The 21,165-nt window shown below is 42.0% G+C and overlaps 23 non-coding genes across 23 annotated transcripts; all 23 read right to left on the bottom strand.

Annotated features, from left to right (window-relative positions):
* Positions 1-2,798: 2,798 nt before the first annotated feature.
* Positions 2,799-2,871, bottom strand: trnaa-agc (transfer RNA alanine (anticodon AGC)). The gene has a single exon. It is a non-coding gene; the product is annotated as a tRNA-Ala (tRNA).
* A 429-nt stretch (positions 2,872-3,300) lies between these two features.
* trnaa-agc (transfer RNA alanine (anticodon AGC)) lies at positions 3,301-3,373 on the bottom strand. The gene has a single exon. It is a non-coding gene; the product is annotated as a tRNA-Ala (tRNA).
* A 427-nt stretch (positions 3,374-3,800) lies between these two features.
* Positions 3,801-3,873, bottom strand: trnaa-agc (transfer RNA alanine (anticodon AGC)). Its single transcript has one exon. It is a non-coding gene; the product is annotated as a tRNA-Ala (tRNA).
* A 925-nt stretch (positions 3,874-4,798) lies between these two features.
* trnaa-agc (transfer RNA alanine (anticodon AGC)) lies at positions 4,799-4,871 on the bottom strand. The gene has a single exon. It is a non-coding gene; the product is annotated as a tRNA-Ala (tRNA).
* Positions 4,872-5,298: 427 nt separating this feature from the next.
* Positions 5,299-5,371, bottom strand: trnaa-agc (transfer RNA alanine (anticodon AGC)). Its single transcript has one exon. It is a non-coding gene; the product is annotated as a tRNA-Ala (tRNA).
* Positions 5,372-5,794: 423 nt separating this feature from the next.
* Positions 5,795-5,867, bottom strand: trnaa-agc (transfer RNA alanine (anticodon AGC)). The gene has a single exon. It is a non-coding gene; the product is annotated as a tRNA-Ala (tRNA).
* Positions 5,868-6,793: 926 nt separating this feature from the next.
* Positions 6,794-6,866, bottom strand: trnaa-agc (transfer RNA alanine (anticodon AGC)). Its single transcript has one exon. It is a non-coding gene; the product is annotated as a tRNA-Ala (tRNA).
* Positions 6,867-7,293: 427 nt separating this feature from the next.
* trnaa-agc (transfer RNA alanine (anticodon AGC)) lies at positions 7,294-7,366 on the bottom strand. The gene has a single exon. It is a non-coding gene; the product is annotated as a tRNA-Ala (tRNA).
* Positions 7,367-7,789: 423 nt separating this feature from the next.
* trnaa-agc (transfer RNA alanine (anticodon AGC)) lies at positions 7,790-7,862 on the bottom strand. The gene has a single exon. It is a non-coding gene; the product is annotated as a tRNA-Ala (tRNA).
* Positions 7,863-8,788: 926 nt separating this feature from the next.
* On the bottom strand, positions 8,789-8,861 carry trnaa-agc (transfer RNA alanine (anticodon AGC)). The gene has a single exon. It is a non-coding gene; the product is annotated as a tRNA-Ala (tRNA).
* Positions 8,862-10,285: 1,424 nt separating this feature from the next.
* On the bottom strand, positions 10,286-10,358 carry trnaa-ugc (transfer RNA alanine (anticodon UGC)). Its single transcript has one exon. It is a non-coding gene; the product is annotated as a tRNA-Ala (tRNA).
* A 1,427-nt stretch (positions 10,359-11,785) lies between these two features.
* Positions 11,786-11,858, bottom strand: trnaa-ugc (transfer RNA alanine (anticodon UGC)). The gene has a single exon. It is a non-coding gene; the product is annotated as a tRNA-Ala (tRNA).
* Positions 11,859-12,781: 923 nt separating this feature from the next.
* On the bottom strand, positions 12,782-12,854 carry trnaa-agc (transfer RNA alanine (anticodon AGC)). Its single transcript has one exon. It is a non-coding gene; the product is annotated as a tRNA-Ala (tRNA).
* A 929-nt stretch (positions 12,855-13,783) lies between these two features.
* On the bottom strand, positions 13,784-13,856 carry trnaa-agc (transfer RNA alanine (anticodon AGC)). Its single transcript has one exon. It is a non-coding gene; the product is annotated as a tRNA-Ala (tRNA).
* Positions 13,857-14,780: 924 nt separating this feature from the next.
* trnaa-ugc (transfer RNA alanine (anticodon UGC)) lies at positions 14,781-14,853 on the bottom strand. Its single transcript has one exon. It is a non-coding gene; the product is annotated as a tRNA-Ala (tRNA).
* A 929-nt stretch (positions 14,854-15,782) lies between these two features.
* trnaa-ugc (transfer RNA alanine (anticodon UGC)) lies at positions 15,783-15,855 on the bottom strand. The gene has a single exon. It is a non-coding gene; the product is annotated as a tRNA-Ala (tRNA).
* Positions 15,856-16,780: 925 nt separating this feature from the next.
* Positions 16,781-16,853, bottom strand: trnaa-cgc (transfer RNA alanine (anticodon CGC)). The gene has a single exon. It is a non-coding gene; the product is annotated as a tRNA-Ala (tRNA).
* A 429-nt stretch (positions 16,854-17,282) lies between these two features.
* trnaa-agc (transfer RNA alanine (anticodon AGC)) lies at positions 17,283-17,355 on the bottom strand. Its single transcript has one exon. It is a non-coding gene; the product is annotated as a tRNA-Ala (tRNA).
* Positions 17,356-17,779: 424 nt separating this feature from the next.
* trnaa-ugc (transfer RNA alanine (anticodon UGC)) lies at positions 17,780-17,852 on the bottom strand. The gene has a single exon. It is a non-coding gene; the product is annotated as a tRNA-Ala (tRNA).
* A 923-nt stretch (positions 17,853-18,775) lies between these two features.
* trnaa-agc (transfer RNA alanine (anticodon AGC)) lies at positions 18,776-18,848 on the bottom strand. The gene has a single exon. It is a non-coding gene; the product is annotated as a tRNA-Ala (tRNA).
* A 929-nt stretch (positions 18,849-19,777) lies between these two features.
* On the bottom strand, positions 19,778-19,850 carry trnaa-agc (transfer RNA alanine (anticodon AGC)). The gene has a single exon. It is a non-coding gene; the product is annotated as a tRNA-Ala (tRNA).
* Positions 19,851-20,277: 427 nt separating this feature from the next.
* trnaa-agc (transfer RNA alanine (anticodon AGC)) lies at positions 20,278-20,350 on the bottom strand. The gene has a single exon. It is a non-coding gene; the product is annotated as a tRNA-Ala (tRNA).
* A 427-nt stretch (positions 20,351-20,777) lies between these two features.
* Positions 20,778-20,850, bottom strand: trnaa-agc (transfer RNA alanine (anticodon AGC)). Its single transcript has one exon. It is a non-coding gene; the product is annotated as a tRNA-Ala (tRNA).
* Between the last annotated feature and the right edge of the window lie 315 nt (positions 20,851-21,165).

The raw sequence follows: 21,165 nt of genomic DNA, 5'->3' as shown, positions 1-21,165 counted from the left end.
GTAAAAGGTTACGAGCATTGACAAATACATAAATGAAGGTGTTAACAAAACACTACACCATTCCAAGTTCCTTAGCATTTATTATGTTAAGCCAATGTCCCAGGATATGCCTACTGCTTTATTCTGTATACCTAGTGGTCGCTTTTCTTGGGGGTTTTCCTTGATGGTTGTACCGTTGTGCAAAGCTGAGGGATGCTGAAACCAAGGGAAGTTCTTTAACATGGCTGTGGTGGACAACACCTGCTTGATGGTAGGTGAATTATGTGTTTTCTGGTTAGTTGCCTAGGCCCAGCAGCTAAAAGACTGGAGAATGTGGGTATCGATCCCAATACCTCGCACATGCGAAGCGAGCGCTCTACCACTTGAGCTAATTCCCCCAGGAAAGGTATTTTTGATATGCAATTATTTGAGTCACTTGTTAATGGCTCTTCAAAATTCCTCCAGTACGGTCGCCAGAGAGCTGGTTCGTAATTCTTTTTATGTTTTAAAATCATGAAGTAAAAGGTTACGGGCATTGACAGGTGAAAATAATGAAAGTGAAGGTGTTGCCAACATTACACCATTCCAAGTCCCTTAGCATTTATTATGTTAAGCCAATGTCCCAGGATATGCCTACTGCTTTATTCTGAATACCTAGTGGTAGCTTTTCTTGGGGGTTTTCCTTGATGGTAGTACCGTTGTGCAAAGCTGAGGGTTGCTGATACCAAGGGAAGTTCTTTAACATGGCTGTGGTGGACAACACCTCCTTCATGGTAGGTGAATTATGTGTTTTCTGGTTAGTTGCCTTGACCCAGCAGCTAAAAGACTGGAGAATGTGGGTATCGATCCTACTACCTCTCACATGCTAAGCGAGCGCTCTACCACTTGAGCTAATTCCCCCTGTCAAGGTGTTCTTGATATGCAATTATTTGAGTCACTTGTTAATGGCTCTTCAAATTTCCTCCTGTACGGTTGCCAGAGAGCTGGTTTGTAATTCTTTTTATATTTAAAAAACATGAAGTAAAAGGTTACGAGCATTGACAAATACATAAATGAAGGTGTTAACAAAACACTAGACCATTCCAAGTTCCTTTGCATTTATTATGTTAAGCCAATGTCCCAGGATATGCCTACTGCTTTATTCTGAATACCTAGTGGTCGCTTTTCTTGGGGGTTTTCCTTGATGGTAGTACCGTTGTGCAAAGCTGAGGGTTGCTGATACCAAGGGAAGTTCTTTAACATGGCTGTGGTGGACAACACCTGCTTGATGGTAGGTGAATTATGTGTTTTCTGGTTAGTTGCCAAGGCCCAGCAGCTAAAAGACTGGAGAATGTGGGTATCGATCCCAATACCTCTCACATGCAAAGCGAGCGCTCTACCATTTGAGCTAATTCCCCCAGGAAAGGTGTTCTTGATATGCAATTATTAGAGTCACTTGTTAATGGGTCTTCAAAATTCCTCCTGTACGGTCTCCAGAGAGCTGGTTCGTAATTCTTTTTATGTTTAAAAATCATCAAGTAAAAGGTTACGAGCATTGACAGATAAAAAAAGTTAATGTGAAGGTGTTGCCAACATTACACCATTCCAAGTTCCTTAGCATTCATTGTTAAGCCAATGTCCCAGGATATGCCTACTGCTTTATTCTGAATACCTAGTGGTTGCTTTTCTTGGGGGTTTTCCTTGATGGTTGTACCGTTGTGCAAAGCTGAGGGATGCTGATACGAAGGGAAGTTCTTTAACATGGCTGTGGTGGACAACACCTGCTTGATGGTAGGTGAATTATGTGTTTTCTGGTTAGTTGCCTTGACCCAGCAGCTAAAAGACTGGAGAATGTGGGTATCAATCCCACTACCTCTCACATACTAAGCGAGCACTCTACCACTTGAGCTAATTCCCCTGTCAAGGTGTTCTTGATATGCAATTATTTGAGTCACTTGTTAATGGCTCTTCAAAATTCCTCCTGTACGGTCTCCAGAGAGCTGGTTCGTAATTCTTTTTATGTTTAAAAATCATCAAGTAAAAGGTTACGAGCATTGACAGATAAAAAAAGTTAATGTGAAGGTGTTGCCAACATTACACCATTCCAAGTTCCTTAGCATTCATTGTTAAGCCAATGTCCCATGATATACCTACTGCTTTATTCTGAATACCTAGTGGTTGCTTTTCTTGGGGGTTTTCCTTGATGGTTGTACCATTGTGCAAAGCTGAGGGATGCTGATACCAAGGGCAGTTCTTTAACGTGGCTGTGGTGGACAACACCTCCTTCATGGTAGGTGAATTATGTGTTTTCTGGTTAGTTGCCTTGACCCAGCAGCTAAAAGACTGGAGAATGTGGGTATCGATCCCACTACCTCTCACATGCTAAGCGAGCACTCTACCACTTGAGCTAAGTCCCCTGTCAAGGTGTTCTTGATATGCAATTATTTGAGTCACTTGTTAATGGCTCTTCAAATTTCCTCCTGTACGGTTGCCAGAGAGCTGGTTTGTAATTCTTTTTATATTTAAAAAACATCAAGTAAAAGGTTACGAGCATTGACAAATACATAAATGAAGGTGTTAACAAAACTCTAGACCATTCCAAGTTCCTTTGCATTTATTATGTTAAGCCAATGTCCCAGGATATGCCTACTGCTTTATTCTGAATACCTAGTGGTCGCTTTTCTTGGGGGTTTTCCTTGATGGTAGTACCGTTGTGCAAAGCTGAGGGTTGCTGATACGAAGGGAAGTTCTTTAACATGGCTGTGGTGGACAACACCTGCTTGATGGTAGGTGAATTATGTGTTTTCTGGTTAGTTGCCTAGGCCCAGCAGCTAAAAGAATGGAGAATGTGGGTATCGATCCCACTACCTCTCACATGCTAAGCGAGCGCTCTACCACTTGAGCTAATTCCCCCAGGAGAAGTATTTTTGATATGCAATTATTTGAGTCACTTGTTAATGGCTCTTCAAAATTCCTCCAGTACGGTCGCCAGAGAGCTGGTTCGTAATTCTTTTTATGTTTTAAAATCATGAAGTAAAATGTTACGGGCATTGACAGGTGAAAATAATGAAAGTGAAGGTGTTGCCAACATTACACCATTCCAAGTCCTTTAGCATTTATTATGTTAAGCCAATGTCCCAGGATATGCCTACTGCTTTATTCTGAATACCTAGTGGTAGCTTTTCTTGGGGGTTTTCCTTGATGGTAGTACCGTTGTGCAAAGCTGAGGGTTGCTGATACCAAGGGAAGTTCTTTAACATGGCTGTGGTGGAGAACACCTGCTTGATGGTAGGTGAATTATGTGTTTTCTGGTTAGTTGCCTAGGCCCAGCAGCTAAAAGAATGGAGAATGTGGGTATCGATCCCACTACCTCTCACATGCTAAGCGAGCGCTCTACCACTTGAGCTAATTCCCCCAGGAAAGATATTCTTGATATGCAATTATTTGAGTCACTTGTTAATGGCTCTTCAAAATTCCTGCTGTACGGTCTCCAGAGAGCTGGTTCGTAATTCTTTTTATGTTTAAAAATCATCAAGTAAAAGGTTACGAGCATTGACAGATAAAAAAAGTTAATGTGAAGGTGTTGCCAACATTACACCATTCCAAGTTCCTTAGCATTCATTGTTAAGCCAATGTCCCAGGATATGCCTACTGCTTTATTCTGAATACCTAGTGGTTGCTTTTCTTGGAGGTTTTCCTTGATGGTTGTACCGTTGTGCAAAGCTGAGGGATGCTGATACCAAGGGCAGTTCTTTAACGTGGCCGTGGTGGACAACACCTCCTTCATGGTAGGTGAATTATGTGTTTTCTGGTTAGTTGCCTAGGCCCAGCAGCTAAAAGACTGGAGAATGTGGGTATCGATCCCACTACCTCTCACATGCTAAGCGAGCGCTCTACCACTTGAGCTAATTCCCCCTGTCAAGGTGTTCTTGATATGCAATTATTTCAGTTACCAGTTAATGGCTCTTCAAAATTCCTTCTGTGCGGTTGCCAGAGGCTGGTTCGTAATTCATTTTATGTTTAAAAAAGATCAAGTAAAAGGTTACGAGCATTGACAAATACATAAATGAAGGTGTTAACAAAACACTACACCATTCCAAGTTCCTTAGCATTTATTATGTTAAGCCAATGTCCCAGGATATGCCTACTGCTTTATTCTGCATACCTAGTGGTCGCTTTTCTTGGGGGTTTTCCTTGATGGTTGTACCGTTGTGCAAAGCTGAGAGATGCTGATACCAAGGGAAGTTCTTTAACATGGCTGTGGTGGACAACACCTGCTTGATGGTAGGTGAATTATGTGTTTTCTGGTTAGTTGCCTAGGCCAAGCAGCTAAAAGACTGGAGAATGTGGGTATCGATCCCACTACCTCTCACATGCTAAGCGACCGCTCTACCACTTGAGCTAATTCCCCCAGGAGAAGTATTTTTGATATGCAATTATTTGAGTCACTTGTTAATGGCTCTTCAAAATTCCTCCAGTACGGTCGCCAGAGAGCTGGTTCGTAATTCTTTTTATGTTTTAAAATCATGAAGTAAAAGGTTACGGGCATTGACAGGTGAAAATAATGAAAGTGAAGGTGTTGCCAACATTACACCATTCCAAGTCCTTTAGCATTTATTATGTTAAGCCAATGTCCCAGGATATGCCTACTGCTTTATTCTGAATACCTAGTGGTAGCTTTTCTTGGGGGTTTTCCTTGATGGTAGTACCGTTGTGCAAAGCTGAGGGTTGCTGATACCAAGGGAAGTTCTTTAACATGGCTGTGGTGGAGAACACCTGCTTGATGGTAGGTGAATTTTGTGTTTTCTGGTTAGTTGCCTAGGCCCAGCAGCTAAAAGAATGGAGAATGTGGGTATCGATCCCACTACCTCTCACATGCTAAGCGAGCGCTCTACCACTTGAGCTAATTCCCCCAGGAAAGATATTCTTGATATGCAATTATTTGAGTCACTTGTTAATGGCTCTTCAAAATTCCTGCTGTACGGTCTCCAGAGAGCTGGTTCGTAATTCTTTTTATGTTTAAAAATCATCAAGTAAAAGGTTACGAGCATTGTCAGATAAAAAAAGTTAATGTGAAGGTGTTGCCAACATTACACCATTCCAAGTTCCTTAGCATTCATTGTTAAGCCAATGTCCCAGGATATGCCTACTGCTTTATTCTGAATACCTAGTGGTTGCTTTTCTTGGAGGTTTTCCTTGATGGTTGTACCGTTGTGCAAAGCTGAGGGATGCTGATACCAAGGGCAGTTCTTTAACGTGGCTGTGGTGGACAACACCTCCTTCATGGTAGGTGAATTATGTGTTTTCTGGTTAGTTGCCTAGGCCCAGCAGCTAAAAGACTGGAGAATGTGGGTATCGATCCCACTACCTCTCACATGCTAAGCGAGCGCTCTACCACTTGAGCTAATTCCCCCATGAAAGGTGTTCTTGATATGCAATTATTTCAGTTACCAGTTAATGGCTCTTCAAAATTCCTTCTGTGCGGTTGCCAGAGGCTGGTTCGTAATTCATTTTATGTTTAAAAAAGATCAAGTAAAAGGTTACGAGCATTGACAAATACATAAATGAAGGTGTTAACAAAACACTACACCATTCCAAGTTCCTTAGCATTTATTATGTTAAGCCAATGTCCCAGGATATGCCTACTGCTTTATTCTGCATACCTATTGGTCGCTTTTCTTGGGGGTTTTCCTTGATGGTTGTACCGTTGTGCAAAGCTGAGAGATGCTGATACCAAGGGAAGTTCTTTATCATGGCTGTGGTGGACAACACCTGCTTGATGGTAGGTGAATTATGTGTTTTCTGGTTAGTTGCCTAGGCCCAGCAGCTAAAAGACTGGAGAATGTGGGTATCGATCCCACTACCTCTCACATGCTAAGCGAGCGCTCTACCACTTGAGCTAATTCCCCCAGGAAAGGTGTTCTTGATATGCAATTATTTCAGTCACCAGTTAATGGCTCTTCAAAATTCCTTCTGTGCGGTTGCCAGAGGCTGGTTCGTAATTCATTTTATGTTTAAAAAAGATCAAGTAAAAGGTTACGGGCATTGACAGATAAAAAATGTTAAAGTGAAGGTGTTGCCAACATTACACCATTCCAAGTTCCTTAGCATTTTTTATGTTAAGCCAATGTCCCAGGATATGCCTACTGCTTTATTCTGTATACCTAGTGGTCGCTTTTCTTGGGGGTTTTCCTTGATGGTTTTACCGTTGTGCAAAGCTGAGGGATGCTGATACCAAGGGCAGTTCTTTAGCGTGGCTGTGGTGGATAACACCTCCTTGATGGTATAGGTGAATTATGTGTTTTATGGTTAGTTGCCTAGGCCCAGCAGCTAAAAGACTGGAGAATGGGGGTATCGATCCCATTACCTCTCACATGCGAAGCGAGCGCTCTACCACTTGAGCTAATTCCCCTGTCAAGGTGTTCTTGATATGCAATTATTTGAGTCACTTGTTAATGGCTCTTCAAATTTCCTCCTGTACGGTTGCCAGAGAGCTGGTTTGTAATTCTTTTTATATTTAAAAAACATCAAGTAAAAGGTTACGAGCATTGACAAATACATAAATGAAGGTGTTAACAAAGCACTACACCATTCCAAGTTCCTTTGCATTTATTATGTTAAGCCAATGTCCCAGGATATACCTACTGCTTTATTCTGAATACCTAGTGGTCGCTTTTCTTCGGGGTTTTCCTTGATGGTAGTACCGTTGTGCAAAGCTGAGGGTTGCTGATACCAAGGGAAGTTCTTTAACATGGCTGTGGTGGACAACACCTGCTTGATGGTAGGTGAATTATGTGTTTTCTGGTTAGTTGCCTAGGCCCAGCAGCTAAAAGAATGGAGAATGTGGGTATCGATCCCACTACCTCTCACATGCTAAGCGAGCGCTCTACCACTTGAGCTAATTCCCCCAGGAATGATATTCTTGATATGCAATTCTTTGAGTCACTTGTTAATGGCTCTTCAAAATTCCTGCTGTACGGTCTCCAGAGAGCTGGTTCGTAATTCTTTTTATGTTTAAAAATCATCAAGTAAAAGGTTACGAGCATTGACAGATAAAAAAAGTTAATGTGAAGGTGTTGCCAACATTACACCATTCCAAGTTCCTTAGCATTCATTGTTAAGCCAATGTCCCAGGATATGCCTACTGCTTTATTCTGAATACCTAGTGGTTGCTTTTCTTGGAGGTTTTCCTTGATGGTTGTACCGTTGTGCAAAGCTGAGGGATGCTGATACCAAGGGCAGTTCTTTAACGTGGCTGTGGTGGACAACACCTCCTTCATGGTAGGTGAATTATGTGTTTTCTGGTTAGTTGCCTAGGCCCAGCAGCTAAAAGACTGGAGAATGTGGGTATCGATCCCACTACCTCTCACATGCTAAGCGAGCGCTCTACCACTTGAGCTAATTCCCCCATGAAAGGTGTTCTTGATATGCAATTATTTCAGTTACCAGTTAATGGCTCTTCAAAATTCCTTCTGTGCGGTTGCCAGAGGCTGGTTCGTAATTCATTTTATGTTTAAAAAAGATCAAGTAAAAGGTTACGAGCATTGACAAATACATAAATGAAGGTGTTAACAAAACACTACACCATTCCAAGTTCCTTAGCATTTATTATGTTAAGCCAATGTCCCAGGATATGCCTACTGCTTTATTCTGCATACCTAGTGGTCGCTTTTCTTGGGGGTTTTCCTTGATGGTTGTACCGTTGTGCAAAGCTGAGAGATGCTGATACCAAGGGAAGTTCTTTAACATGGCTGTGGTGGACAACACCTGCTTGATGGTAGGTGAATTATGTGTTTTCTGGTTAGTTGCCTAGGCCCAGCAGCTAAAAGACTGGAGAATGTGGGTATCGATCCCACTACCTCTCACATGCTAAGCGAGCGCTCTACCACTTGAGCTAATTCCCCCAGGAAAGGTGTTCTTGATATGCAATTATTTCAGTCACCAGTTAATGGCTCTTCAAAATTCCTTCTGTGCGGTTGCCAGAGGCTGGTTCGTAATTCATTTTATGTTTAAAAAAGATCAAGTAAAAGGTTACGGGCATTGACAGATAAAAAATGTTAAAGTGAAGGTGTTGCCAACATTACACCATTCCAAGTTCCTTAGCATTTATTATGTTAAGCCAATGTCCCAGGATATGCCTACTGCTTTATTCTGTATACCTAGTGGTCGCTTTTCTTGGGGGTTTTCCTTGATGGTTTTACCGTTGTGCAAAGCTGAGGGATGCTGATACCAAGGGCAGTTCTTTAGCGTGGCTGTGGTGGATAACACCTCCTTGATGGTATAGGTGAATTATGTGTTTTATGGTTAGTTGCCTAGGCCCAGCAGCTAAAAGACTGGAGAATGGGGGTATCGATCCCATTACCTCTCACATGCGAAGCGAGCGCTCTACCACTTGAGCTAATTCCCCTGTCAAGGTGTTCTTGATATGCAATTATTTGAGTCACTTGTTAATGGCTCTTCAAATTTCCTCCTGTACGGTTGCCAGAGAGCTGGTTTGTAATTCTTTTTATATTTAAAAAACATCAAGTAAAAGGTTACGAGCATTGACAAATACATAAATGAAGGTGTTAACAAAGCACTACACCATTCCAAGTTCCTTTGCATTTATTATGTTAAGCCAATGTCCCAGGATATACCTACTGCTTTATTCTGAATACCTAGTGGTCGCTTTTCTTCGGGGTTTTCCTTGATGGTAGTACCGTTGTGCAAAGCTGAGGGTTGCTGATACCAAGGGAAGTTCTTTAACATGGCTGTGGTGGACAACACCTGCTTGATGGTAGGTGAATTATGTGTTTTCTGGTTAGTTGCCTAGGCCCAGCAGCTAAAAGAATGGAGAATGTGGGTATCGATCCCACTACCTCTCACATGCTAAGCGAGCGCTCTACCACTTGAGCTAATTCCCCGAGGAAAGGTATTTTTGATATGCAATTATTTGAGTCACTTGTTAATGGCTCTTCAAAATTCCTCCAGTACGGTCGCCAGAGAGCTGGTTCGTAATTCTTTTTATGTTTTAAAATCATGAAGTAAAAGGTTACGGGCATTGACAGGTGAAAATAATGAAAGTGAAGGTGTTGCCAACATTACACCATTCCAAGTCCCTTAGCATTCATTGTTAAGCCAATGTCCCAGGATATGCCTACTGCTTTATTCTGAATACCTAGTGGTTGCTTTTCTTGGGGGTTTTCTTTGATGGTTGTACCGTTGTGCAAAGCTGAGGGATGCTGATACCAAGGGCAGTTCTTTAACGTGGCTGTGGTGGACAACACCTCCTTCATGGTAGGTGAATTATGTGTTTTCTGGTTAGTTGCCTTGACCCAGCAGCTAAAAGACTGGAGAATGTGGGTATCAATCCCACTACCTCTCACATGCTAAGCAAGCGCTCTACCACTTGAGCTAATTCCACCAGGAAAGATATTCTTGATATGCAATTATTTGAGTCACTTGTTAATGGCTCTTCAAAATTCCTCCTGTACGGTCTCCAGAGAGCTGGTTCGTAATTCTTTTTATGTTTAAAAATCATCAAGTAAAAGGTTACGAGCATTGACAGATAAAAAAAGCTAATGTGAAGGTGTTGCCAACATTACACCATTCCAAGTTCCTTAGCATTCATTGTTAAGCCAATGTCCCAGGATATGCCTACTGCTTTATTCTGAATACCTAGTGGTTGCTTTTCTTGGGGGTTTTCCTTGATGGTTGTACCGTTGTGCAAAGCTGAGGGATGCTGATACCAAGGGCAGTTCTTTAACGTGGCTGTGGTGGACAACACCTCCTTCATGGTAGGTGAATTATGTGTTTTCTGGTTAGTTGCCTTGACCCAGCAGCTAAAAGACTGGAGAATGTGGGTATCGATCCTACTACCTCTCACATGCTAAGCGAGCGCTCTACCACTTGAGCTAATTCCCCCTGTCAAGGTGTTCTTGATATGCAATTATTTGAGTCACTTGTTAATGGCTCTTCAAATTTCCTCCTGTACGGTTGCCAGAGAGCTGGTTTGTAATTCTTTTTATATTTAAAAAACATCAAGTAAAAGGTTACGAGCATTGACAAATACATAAATGAAGGTGTTAACAAAACACTAGACCATTCCAAGTTCCTTTGCATTTATTATGTTAAGCCAATGTCCCAGGATATGCCTACTGCTTTATTCTGAATACCTAGTGGTCGCTTTTCTTGGGGGTTTTCCTTGATGGTAGTACCGTTGTGCAAAGCTGAGGGTTGCTGATACCAAGGGAAGTTCTTTAACATGGCTGTGGTGGACAACACCTGCTTGATGGTAGGTGAATTATGTGTTTTCTGGTTAGTTGCCTAGGCCCAGCAGCTAAAAGACTGGAGAATGTGGGTATCGATCCCACTACCTCTCACATGCAAAGCGAGCGCTCTACCATTTGAGCTAATTCCCCCAGGAAAGGTGTTCTTGATATGCAATTATTTGAGTCACTTGTTAATGGCTCTTCAAAATTCCTCCTGTACGGTCTCCAGAGAGCTGGTTCGTAATTCTTTTTATGTTTAAAAATCATCAAGTAAAAGGTTACGAGCATTGACAGATAAAAAAAAGTTAATGTGAAGGTGTTGCCAACATTACACCATTCCAAGTTCCTTAGCATTCATTGTTAAGCCAATGTCCCAGGATATGCCTACTGCTTTATTCTGAATACCTAGTGGTTGCTTTTCTTGGGGGTTTTCCTTGATGGTTGTACCGTTGTGCAAAGCTGAGGGATGCTGATACCAAGGGCAGTTCTTTAACGTGGCTGTGGTGGACAACACCTCCTTCATGGTAGGTGAATTATGTGTTTTCTGGTTAGTTGCCTTGACCCAGCAGCTAAAAGACTGGAGAATGTGGGTATCGATCCCACTACCTCGCACATGCTAAGCGAGCACTCTACCACTTGAGCTAATTCCCCCAGGAAAGACATTCTTGATATGCAATTATTTGAGTCACTTGTTAATGGCTCTTCAAAATTCCTCCTGTACGGTCTCCAGAGAGGTGGTTCGTAATTCTTTTTATGTTTTAAAATCATGAAGTAAAAGGTTACGGGCATTGACAGGTGAAAATAATGAAAGTGAAGGTGTTGCCAACATTACACCATTCCAAGTCCCTTAGCATATATTATGTTAAGCCAATGTCCCAGGATATGCCTACTGCTTTATTCTGAATACCTAGTGGTAGCTTTTCTTGGGGGTTTTCCTTGATGGTAGTACCGTTGTGCAAAGCTGAGAGTTGCTGATACCAAGGGAAGTTCTTTAACATGGCTGTGGTGGACAACACCTCCTTCATGGTAGGTGAATTATGTGTTTTCTGGTTAGTTGCCTTGACCCAGCAGCTGAAAGACTGGAGAATGTGGGTATCGATCCTACTACCTCTCACATGCTAAGCGAGCGCTCTACCACTTGAGCTAATTCCCCCTGTCAAGGTGTTCTTGATATGCAATTATTTGAGTCACTTGTTAATGGCTCTTCAAATTTCCTCCTGTACGGTTGCCAGAGAGCTGGTTTGTAATTCTTTTTATATTTAAAAAACATGAAGTAAAAGGTTACGAGCATTGACAAATACATAAATGAAGGTGTTAACAAAACACTAGACCATTCCAAGTTCCTTTGCATTTATTATGTTAAGCCAATGTCCCAGGATATGCCTACTGCTTTATTCTGAATACCTAGTGGTCGCTTTTCTTGGGGGTTTTCCTTGATGGTAGTACCGTTGTGCAAAGCTGAGGGTTGCTGATACCAAGGGAAGTTCTTTAACATGGCTGTGGTGGACAACACCTGCTTGATGGTAGGTGAATTATGTGTTTTCTGGTTAGTTGCCTAGGCCCAGCAGCTAAAAGACTGGAGAATGTGGGTATCGATCCCACTACCTCTCACATGCAAAGCGAGCGCTCTACCATTTGAGCTAATTCCCCCAGGAAAGGTGTTCTTGATATGCAATTATTAGAGTCACTTGTTAATGGCTCTTCAAAATTCCTCCTGTACGGTCTCCAGAGAGCTGGTTCGTAATTCTTTTTATGTTTAAAAATCATCAAGTAAAAGGTTACGAGCATTGACAGATAAAAAAAGTTAATGTGAAGGTGTTGCCAACATTACACCATTCCAAGTTCCTTAGCATTCATTGTTAAGCCAATGTCCGAGGATATACCTACTGCTTTATTCTGAATACCTAGTGGTTGCTTTTCTTGGGGGTTTTCCTTGATGGTTGTACCGTTGTGCAAAGCTGAGGGATGCTGATACCAAGGGCAGTTCTTTAACGTGGCTGTGGTGGACAACACCTCCTTCATGGTAGGTGAATTATGTGTTTTCTGGTTAGTTGCCTTGACCCAGCAGCTAAAAGACTGGAGAATGTGGGTATCGATCCCACTACCTCTCACATGCTAAGCGAGCACTCTACCACTTGAGCTAAGTCCCCTGTCAAGGTGTTCTTGATATGCAATTATTTGAGTCACTTGTTAATGGCTCTTCAAATTTCCTCCTGTACGGTTGCCAGAGAGCTGGTTTGTAATTCTTTTTATATTTAAAAAACATCAAGTAAAAGGTTACGAGCATTGACAAATACATAAATGAAGGTGTTAACAAAACACTAGACCATTCCAAGTTCCTTTGCATTTATTATGTTAAGCCAATGTCCCAGGATATGCCTACTGCTTTATTCTGAATACCTAGTGGTCGCTTTTCTTGGGGGTTTTCCTTGATGGTAGTACCGTTGTGCAAAGCTGAGGGTTGCTGATACGAAGGGAAGTTCTTTAACATGGCTGTGGTGGACAACACCTGCTTGATGGTAGGTGAATTATGTGTTTTCTGGTTAGTTGCCTAGGCCCAGCAGCTAAAAGAATGGAGAATGTGGGTATCGATCCCACTACCTCTCACATGCTAAGCGAGCGCTCTACCACTTGAGCTAATTCCCCCAGGAGAAGTATTTTTGATATGCAATTATTTGAGTCACTTGTTAATGGCTCTTCAAAATTCCTCCAGTACGGTCGCCAGAGAGCTGGTTCGTAATTCTTTTTATGTTTTAAAATCATGAAGTAAAAGGTTACGGGCATTGACAGGTGAAAATAATGAAAGTGAAGGTGTTGCCAACATTACACCATTCCAAGTTCCTTTGCATTTATTATGTTAAGCCAATGTCCCAGGATATGCCTACTGCTTTATTCTGAATACCTAGTGGTCGCTTTTCTTGGGGGTTTTCCTTGATGGTAGTACTGTTGTGCAAAGCTGAGGGTTGCTGATACGAAGGGAAGTTCTTTAACATGGCTGTGGTGGACAACACCTGCTTGATGGTAGGTGAATTATGTGTTTTCTGGTTAGTTGCCTAGGCCCAGCAGCTAAAAGACTGGAGAATGTGGGTATCGATCCCACTACTTCTCACATGCAAAGCGAGCGCTCTACCATTTGAGCTAATTCCCCCAGGAAAGGTGTTCTTGATATGCAATTATTTGAGTCACTTGTTAATGGCTCTTCAAAATTCCTCCTGTACGGTCTCCAGAGAGCTGGTTCGTAATTCTTTTTATGTTTAAAAATCATCAAGTAAAAGGTTACGAGCATTGACAGATAAAAAAAGTTAATGTGAAGGTGTTGCCAACATTACACCATTCCAAGTTCCTTAGCATTCATTGTTAAGCCAATGTCCCAGGATATGCCTACTGCTTTATTCTGAATACCTAGTGGTTGCTTTTCTTGGGGGTTTTCCTTGATGGTTGTACCGTTGTGCAAAGCTGAGGGATGCTGATACCAAGGGCAGTTCTTTAACGTGGCTGTGGTGGACAACACCTCCTTCATGGTAGGTGAATTATGTGTTTTCTGGTTAGTTGCCTTGACCCAGCAGCTAAAAGACTGGAGAATGTGGGTATCGATCCCACTACCTCTCACATGCTAAGCGAGCGCTCTACCACTTGAGCTAATTCCCCCAGATAAGATATTCTTGATATGCAATTATTTGAGTCACTTGTTAATGGCTCTTCAAAATTCCTCCTGTACGGTCTCCAGAGAGCTGGTTCGTAATTCTTTTTATGTTTAAAAATCATCAAGTAAAAGGTTACGAGCATTGACAGATAAAAAAAGTTAATGTGAAGGTGTTGCCAACATTACACCATTCCAAGTTCCTTAGCATTCATTGTTAAGCCAATGTCCCAGGATATGCCTACTGCTTTATTCTGAATACCTAGTGGTTGCTTTTCTTGGAGGTTTTCCTTGATGGTAGTACCGTTGTGCAAAGCTGAGGGTTGCTGATACCAAGGGAAGTTCTTTAACATGGCTGTGGTGGACAACACCTGCTTGATGGTAGGTGAAATATGTGTTTTCTGGTTAGTTGCCTAGGCCCAGCAGCTAAAAGACTGGAGAATGTGGGTATCGATCCCACTACCTCTCACATGTGAAGCTAGCGGTCTACCACTTGAGCTAATTCCCCAAGGAAAGGTATTTTTGATATGCAATTATTTGAGTCACTTGTTAATGGCTCTTCAAATTTCCTCCTGTACGGTTGCCAGAGAGCTGGTTTGTAATTCTTTTTATATTTAAAAAACATCAAGTAAAAGGTTACGAGCATTGACAAATACATAAATGAATGTGTTAACAAAACACTAGACCATTCCAAGTTCCTTAGCATTTATTATGTTAAGCCCATGTCCCAGGATATGCCTACTGCTTTATTCTGAATACCTAGTGGTCGCTTTTCTTGGGGGTTTTCCTTGATGGTAGTACCGTTGTGCAAAGCTGAGGGTTGCTGATACCAAGGGAAGTTCTTTAACATGGCTGTGGTGGACAACACCTGCTTGATGGTAGGTGAATTATGTGTTTTCTGGTTAGTTGCCTAGGCCCAGCAGCTAAAAGACTGGAGAATGTGGGTATCGATCCCACTACCTCTCACATGCAAAGCGAGCGCTCTACCATTTGAGCTAATTCCCCCAGGAAAGGTGTTCTTGATATGCAATTATTTGAGTCACTTGTTAATGGCTCTTCAAAATTCCTCCTGTACGGTCTCCAGAGAGCTGGTTCGTAATTCTTTTTATGTTTAAAAATCATCAAGTAAAAGGTTACGAGCATTGACAGATTAAAAAAGTTAATGTGAAGGTGTTGCCATCATTACACCATTCCAAGTTCCTTAGCATTCATTGTTAAGCCAATGTCCCAGGATATGCCTACTGCTTTATTCTGAATACCTAGTGGTTGCTTTTCTTGGGGGTTTTCCTTGATGGTTGTACCGTTGTGCAAATCTGAGGGATGCTGATACCAAGGGCAGTTCTTTAACGTGGCTGTGGTGGACAACACCTCCTTCATGGTAGGTGAATTATGTGTTTTCTGGTTAGTTGCCTTGACCCAGCAGCTAAAAGAATGGAGAATGTGGGTATCGATCCCACTACCTCTCACATGCTAAGTGAGCGGTCTACCACTTGAGCTAATTCCCCCAGGAGAAGTATTTTTGATATGCAATTATTTGAGTCACTTGTTAATGGCTCTTCAAAATTCCTCCAGTACGGTCGCCAGAGAGCTGGTTCGTAATTCTTTTTATGTTTTAAAATCATGAAGTAAAAGGTTACGGGCATTGACAGGTGAAAATAATGAAAGTGAAGGTGTTGCCAACATTACACCATTCCATGTCCCTTAGCATTTATTATGTTAAGCCAATGTCCCAGGATATGCCTACTGCTTTATTCTGAATACCTAGTGGTAGCTTTTCTTGGGGGTTTTCCTTGATGGTAGTACCGTTGTGCAAAGCTGAGGGTTGCTCATACCAAGGGAAGTTCTTTAACATGGCTGTGGTGGACAACACCTGCTTGATGGTAGGTGAATTATGTGTTTTCTGGTTAGTTGCCTAGGCCCAGCAGCTAAAAGACTGGAGAATGTGGGTATCGATCCCACTACCTCTCACATGCAAAGCGAGCGCTCTACCATTTGAGCTAATTCCCCCAGGAAAGGTGTTCTTGATATGCAATTATTTCAGTCACCAGTTAATGGCTCTTCAAAATTCCTTCTGTGCGGTTGCCAGAGGCTGGTTCGTAATTCATTTTATGTTTAAAAAAGATCAAGTAAAAGGTTACGAGCATTGACAAATACATAAATGAAGGTGTTAACAAAACACTACACCATTCCAAGTTCCTTAGCATTTATTATGTTAAGCCAATGTCCCAGGATATGCCTACTGCTTTATTCTGTATACCTAGTGGTCGCTTTTCTTGGGGGTTTTCCTTGATGGTTGTACCGTTGTGCAAAGCTGAGGGATGCTGAAACCAAGGGAAGTTCTTTAACATGGCTGTGGTGGACAACACCTGCTTGATGGTAGGTGAATTATGTGTTTTCTGGTTAGTTGCCTAGGCCCAGCAGCTAAAAGACTGGAGAATGTGGGTATCGATCCCACTACCTCGCACATGCGAAGCGAGCGCTCTACCACTTGAGCTAATTCCCCCAAGAAAGGTATTTTTGATATGCAATTATTTGAGTCACTTGTTAATGGCTCTTCAAAATTCCTCCAGTACGGTCGCCAGAGAGCTGGTTCGTAATTCTTTTTATGTTTTAAAATCATGAAGTAAAAGGTTACGGGCATTGACAGGTGAAAATAATGAAAGTGAAGGTGTTGCCAACATTACACCATTCCAAGTTCCTTAGCATTTATTATGTTAAGCCAATGTCCCAGGATATGCCTACTGCTTTATTCTGCATACCTAGTGGTCGCTTTTCTTGGGGGTTTTCCTTGATGGTTTTACCGTTGTGCAAAGCTGAGGGATGCTGATACCAAGGGCAGTTCTTTAGCGTGGCTGTGGTGGACAACACCTGCTTGATGGTAGGTGAATTATGTGTTTTCTGGTTAGTTGCCTAGGCCCAGCAGCTAAAAGACTGGAGAATGTGGGTATCGATCCCACTACCTCTCACATGCGAAGCGAGCGCTCTACCACTTGAGCTAATTCCCCCAGGAAAGGTATTTTTGATATGCAATTATTTGAGTCACTTGTTAATGGCTCTTCAAAATTCCTCCAGTACGGTCGCCAGAGAGCTGGTTCGTAATTCTTTTTATGTTTTAAAATCATGAAGTAAAAGGTTACGGGCATTGACAGGTGAAAATAATGAAAGTGAAGGTGTTGCCAACATTACACCATTCCAAGTCCCTTAGCATTTATTATGTTAAGCCAATGTCCCAGGATATGCCTACTGCTTTATTCTGAATACCTAGTGGTAGCTTTTCTTGGGGGTTTTCCTTGATGGTAGTACCGTTGTGCAAAGCTGAGGGTTGCTGATACCAAGGGAAGTTCTTTAACATGGCTGTGATGGACAACACCTGCTTGATGGTAGGTGAATTATGTGTTTTCTGGTTAGTTGCCTTGGCCCAGCAGCTAAAAGACTGGAGAATGTGGGTATCGATCCCACTACCTCTCACATGCTAAGCGAGCGCTCTACCACTTGAGCTAATTCCCCCAGGAAAGATATTCTTGATATGCAATTATTTGAGTCACTTGTTAATGGCTCTTCAAAATTCCTCCTGTACGGTCTCCAGAGAGCTGGTTCGTAATTCTTTTTATGTTTAAAAATCATCAAGTAAAAGGTTACGAGCATTGACAAATACATAAATGAAGGTGTTAACAAAACACTAGACCATTCCAAGTTCCTTTGCATTTATTATGTTAAGCCAATGTCACAGGATATGCCTACTGCTTTATTCTGAATACCTAGTGGTCGCTTTTCTTGGGGGTTTTCCTTGATGGTAGTACCGTTGTGCAAAGCTGAGGGTTGCTGATACCAAGGGAAGTTCTTTAACATGGCTGTGGTGGACAACACCTGCTTGATGGTAGGTGAATTATGTGTTTTCTGGTTAGTTGCCTAGGCCCAGCAGCTAAAAGACTGGAGAATGTGGGTATCGATCCCACTACCTCTCACATGCAAAGCGAGCGCTCTACCATTTGAGCTAATTCCCCCAGGAAAGGTGTTCTTGATATGCAATTATTAGAGTCACTTGTTAATGGCTCTTCAAAATTCCTCCTGTACGGTCTCCAGAGAGCTGGTTCGTAATTCTTTTTATGTTTAAAAATCATCAAGTAAAAGGTTACGAGCATTGACAGATAAAAAAAGTTAATGTGAAGGTGTTGCAAACATTACACCATTCCAAGTTCCTTAGCATTCATTGTTAAGCCAATGTCCCAGGATATACCTACTGCTTTATTCTGAATACCTAGTGGTTGCTTTTCTTGGGGGTTTTCCTTGATGGTTGTACCGTTGTGCAAAGCTGAGGGATGCTGATACCAAGGGCAGTTCTTTAACGTGGCTGTGGTGGACAACACCTCCTTCATGGTAGGTGAATTATGTGTTTTCTGGTTAGTTGCCTTGACCCAGCAGCTAAAAGACTGGAGAATGTGGGTATCGATCCCACTACCTCTCACATGCTAAGCGAGCACTCTACCACTTGAGCTAAGTCCCCTGTCAAGGTGTTCTTGATATGCAATTATTTGAGTCACTTGTTAATGGCTCTTCAAATTTCCTCCTGTACGGTTGCCAGAGAGCTGGTTTGTAATTCTTTTTATATTTAAAAAACATCAAGTAAAAGGTTACGAGCATTGACAAATACATAAATGAAGGTGTTAACAAAACACTAGACCATTCCAAGTTCCTTTGCATTTATTATGTTAAGCCAATGTCCCAGGATATGCCTACTGCTTTATTCTGAATACCTAGTGGTCGCTTTTCTTGGGGGTTTTCCTTGATGGTAGTACCGTTGTGCAAAGTTGAGGGTTGCTGATACGAAGGGAAGTTCTTTAACATGGCTGTGGTGGACAACACCTGCTTGATGGTAGGTGAATTATGTGTTTTCTGGTTAGTTGCCTAGGCCCAGCAGCTAAAAGAATGGAGAATGTGGGTATCGATCCCACTACCTCTCACATGCTAAGCGAGCGCTCTACCACTTGAGCTAATTCCCCCAGGAGAAGTATTTTTGATATGCAATTATTTGAGTCACTTGTTAATGGCTCTTCAAAATTCCTCCAGTACGGTCGCCAGAGAGCTGGTTCGTAATTCTTTTTATGTTTTAAAATCATGAAGTAAAAGGTTACGGGCATTGACAGGTGAAAATAATGAAAGTGAAGGTGTTGCCAACATTACACCATTCCAAGTTCCTTTGCATTTATTATGTTAAGCCAATGTCCCAGGATATGCCTACTGCTTTATTCTGAATACCTAGTGGTCGCTTTTCTTGGGGGTTTTCCTTGATGGTAGTACTGTTGTGCAAAGCTGAGGGTTGCTGATACGAAGGGAAGTTCTTTAACATGGCTGTGGTGGACAACACCTGCTTGATGGTAGGTGAATTATGTGTTTTCTGGTTAGTTGCCTAGGCCCAGCAGCTAAAAGACTGGAGAACGTGGGTATCGATCCCACTACTTCTCACATGCAAAGCGAGCGCTCTACCATTTGAGCTAATTCCCCCAGGAAAGGTGTTCTTGATATGCAATTATTTGAGTCACTTGTTAATGGCTCTTCAAAATTCCTCCTGTACGGTCTCCAGAGAGCTGGTTCGTAATTCTTTTTATGTTTAAAAATCATCAAGTAAATGGTTACGAGCATTGACAGATAAAAAAAGTTAATGTGAAGGTGTTGCCAACATTACACCATTCGAAGTTCCTTAGCATTCATTGTTAAGCCAATGTCCCAGGATATGCCTACTGCTTTATTCTGAATACCTAGTGGTTGCTTTTCTTGGGGGTTTTCCTTGATGGTTGTACCGTTGTGCAAAGCTGAGGGATGCTGATACCAAGGGCAGTTCTTTAACGTGGCTGTGGTGGACAACACCTCCTTCATGGTAGGTGAATTATGTGTTTTCTGGTTAGTTGCCTTGACCCAGCAGCTAAAAGACTGGAGAATGTGGGTATCGATCCCACTACCTCTCACATGCTAAGCGAGCGCTCTACCACTTGAGCTAATTCCCCCAGGAAAGATATTCTTGATATGCAATTATTTGAGTCACTTGTTAATGGCTCTTCAAAATTCCTCCTGTACGGTCTCCAGAGAGCTGGTTCGTAATTCTTTTTATGTTTAAAAATCATCAAGTAAAAGGTTACGAGCATTGACAGATAAAAAAAGTTAATGTGAAGGTGTTGCCAACATTACACCATTCCAAGTTCCTTAGCATTCATTGTTAAGCCAATGTCCCAGGATATACCTACTGCTTTATTCTGAATACCTAGTGGTTGCTTTTCTTGGGGGTTTTCCTTGATGGTTGTACCGTTGTGCAAAGCTGAGGGATGCTGATACCAAGGGAAGTTCTTTAACATGGCTGTGGTGGAGAACACCTGCTTGATGGTAGGTGAATTATGTGTTTTCTGGTTAGTTGCCTAGGCCCAGCAGCTAAAAGAATGGAGAATGTGGGTATCGATCCCACTACCTCTCACATGCTAAGCGAGCGCTCTACCACTTGAGCTAATTCCCCCAGGAAAGATATTCTTGATATGCAATTATTTGAGTCACTTGTTAATGGCTCTTCAAAATTCCTGCTGTACGGTCTCCAGAGAGCTGGTTCGTAATTCTTTTTATGTTTAAAAATCATCAAGTAAAAGGTTACGAGCATTGACAGATAAAAAAAGTTAATGTGAAGGTGTTGCCAACATTACACCATTCCAAGTTCCTTAGCATTCATTGTTAAGCCAATGTCCCAGGATATGCCTACTGCTTTATTCTGAATACCTAGTGGTTGCTTTTCTTGGAGGTTTTCCTTGATGGTTGTACCGTTGTGCAAAGCTGAGGGATGCTGATACCAAGGGCAGTTCTTTAACGTGGCTGTGGTGGACAACACCTCCTTCATGGTAGGTGAATTATGTGTTTTCTGGTTAGTTGCCTAGGCCCAGCAGCTAAAAGACTGGAGAATGTGGGTATCGATCCCACTACCTCTCACATGCTAAGCGAGCGCTCTACCACTTGAGCTAATTCCCCCAGGAAAGGTGTTCTTGATATGCAATTATTTCAGTTACCAGTTAATGGCTCTTCAAAATTCCTTCTGTGCGGTTGCCAGAGGCTGGTTCGTAATTCATTTTATGTTTAAAAAAGATCAAGTAAAAGGTTACGAGCATTGACAAATACATAAATGAAGGTGTTAACAAAACACTACACCATTCCAAGTTCCTTAGCATTTATTATGTTAAGCCAATGTCCCAGGATATGCCTACTGCTTTATTCTGTATACCTAGTGGTCGCTTTTCTTGGGGGTTTTCCTTGATGGTTGTACCGTTGTGCAAAGCTGAGGGATGC

This window comes from Paramormyrops kingsleyae, chromosome 2 (assembly GCF_048594095.1).
Source record: "Paramormyrops kingsleyae isolate MSU_618 chromosome 2, PKINGS_0.4, whole genome shotgun sequence".
NCBI classification, from domain to species: Eukaryota; Metazoa; Chordata; class Actinopteri; order Osteoglossiformes; family Mormyridae; genus Paramormyrops; species Paramormyrops kingsleyae.
This window is presented reverse-complemented; position numbering and strand designations above follow the sequence as displayed.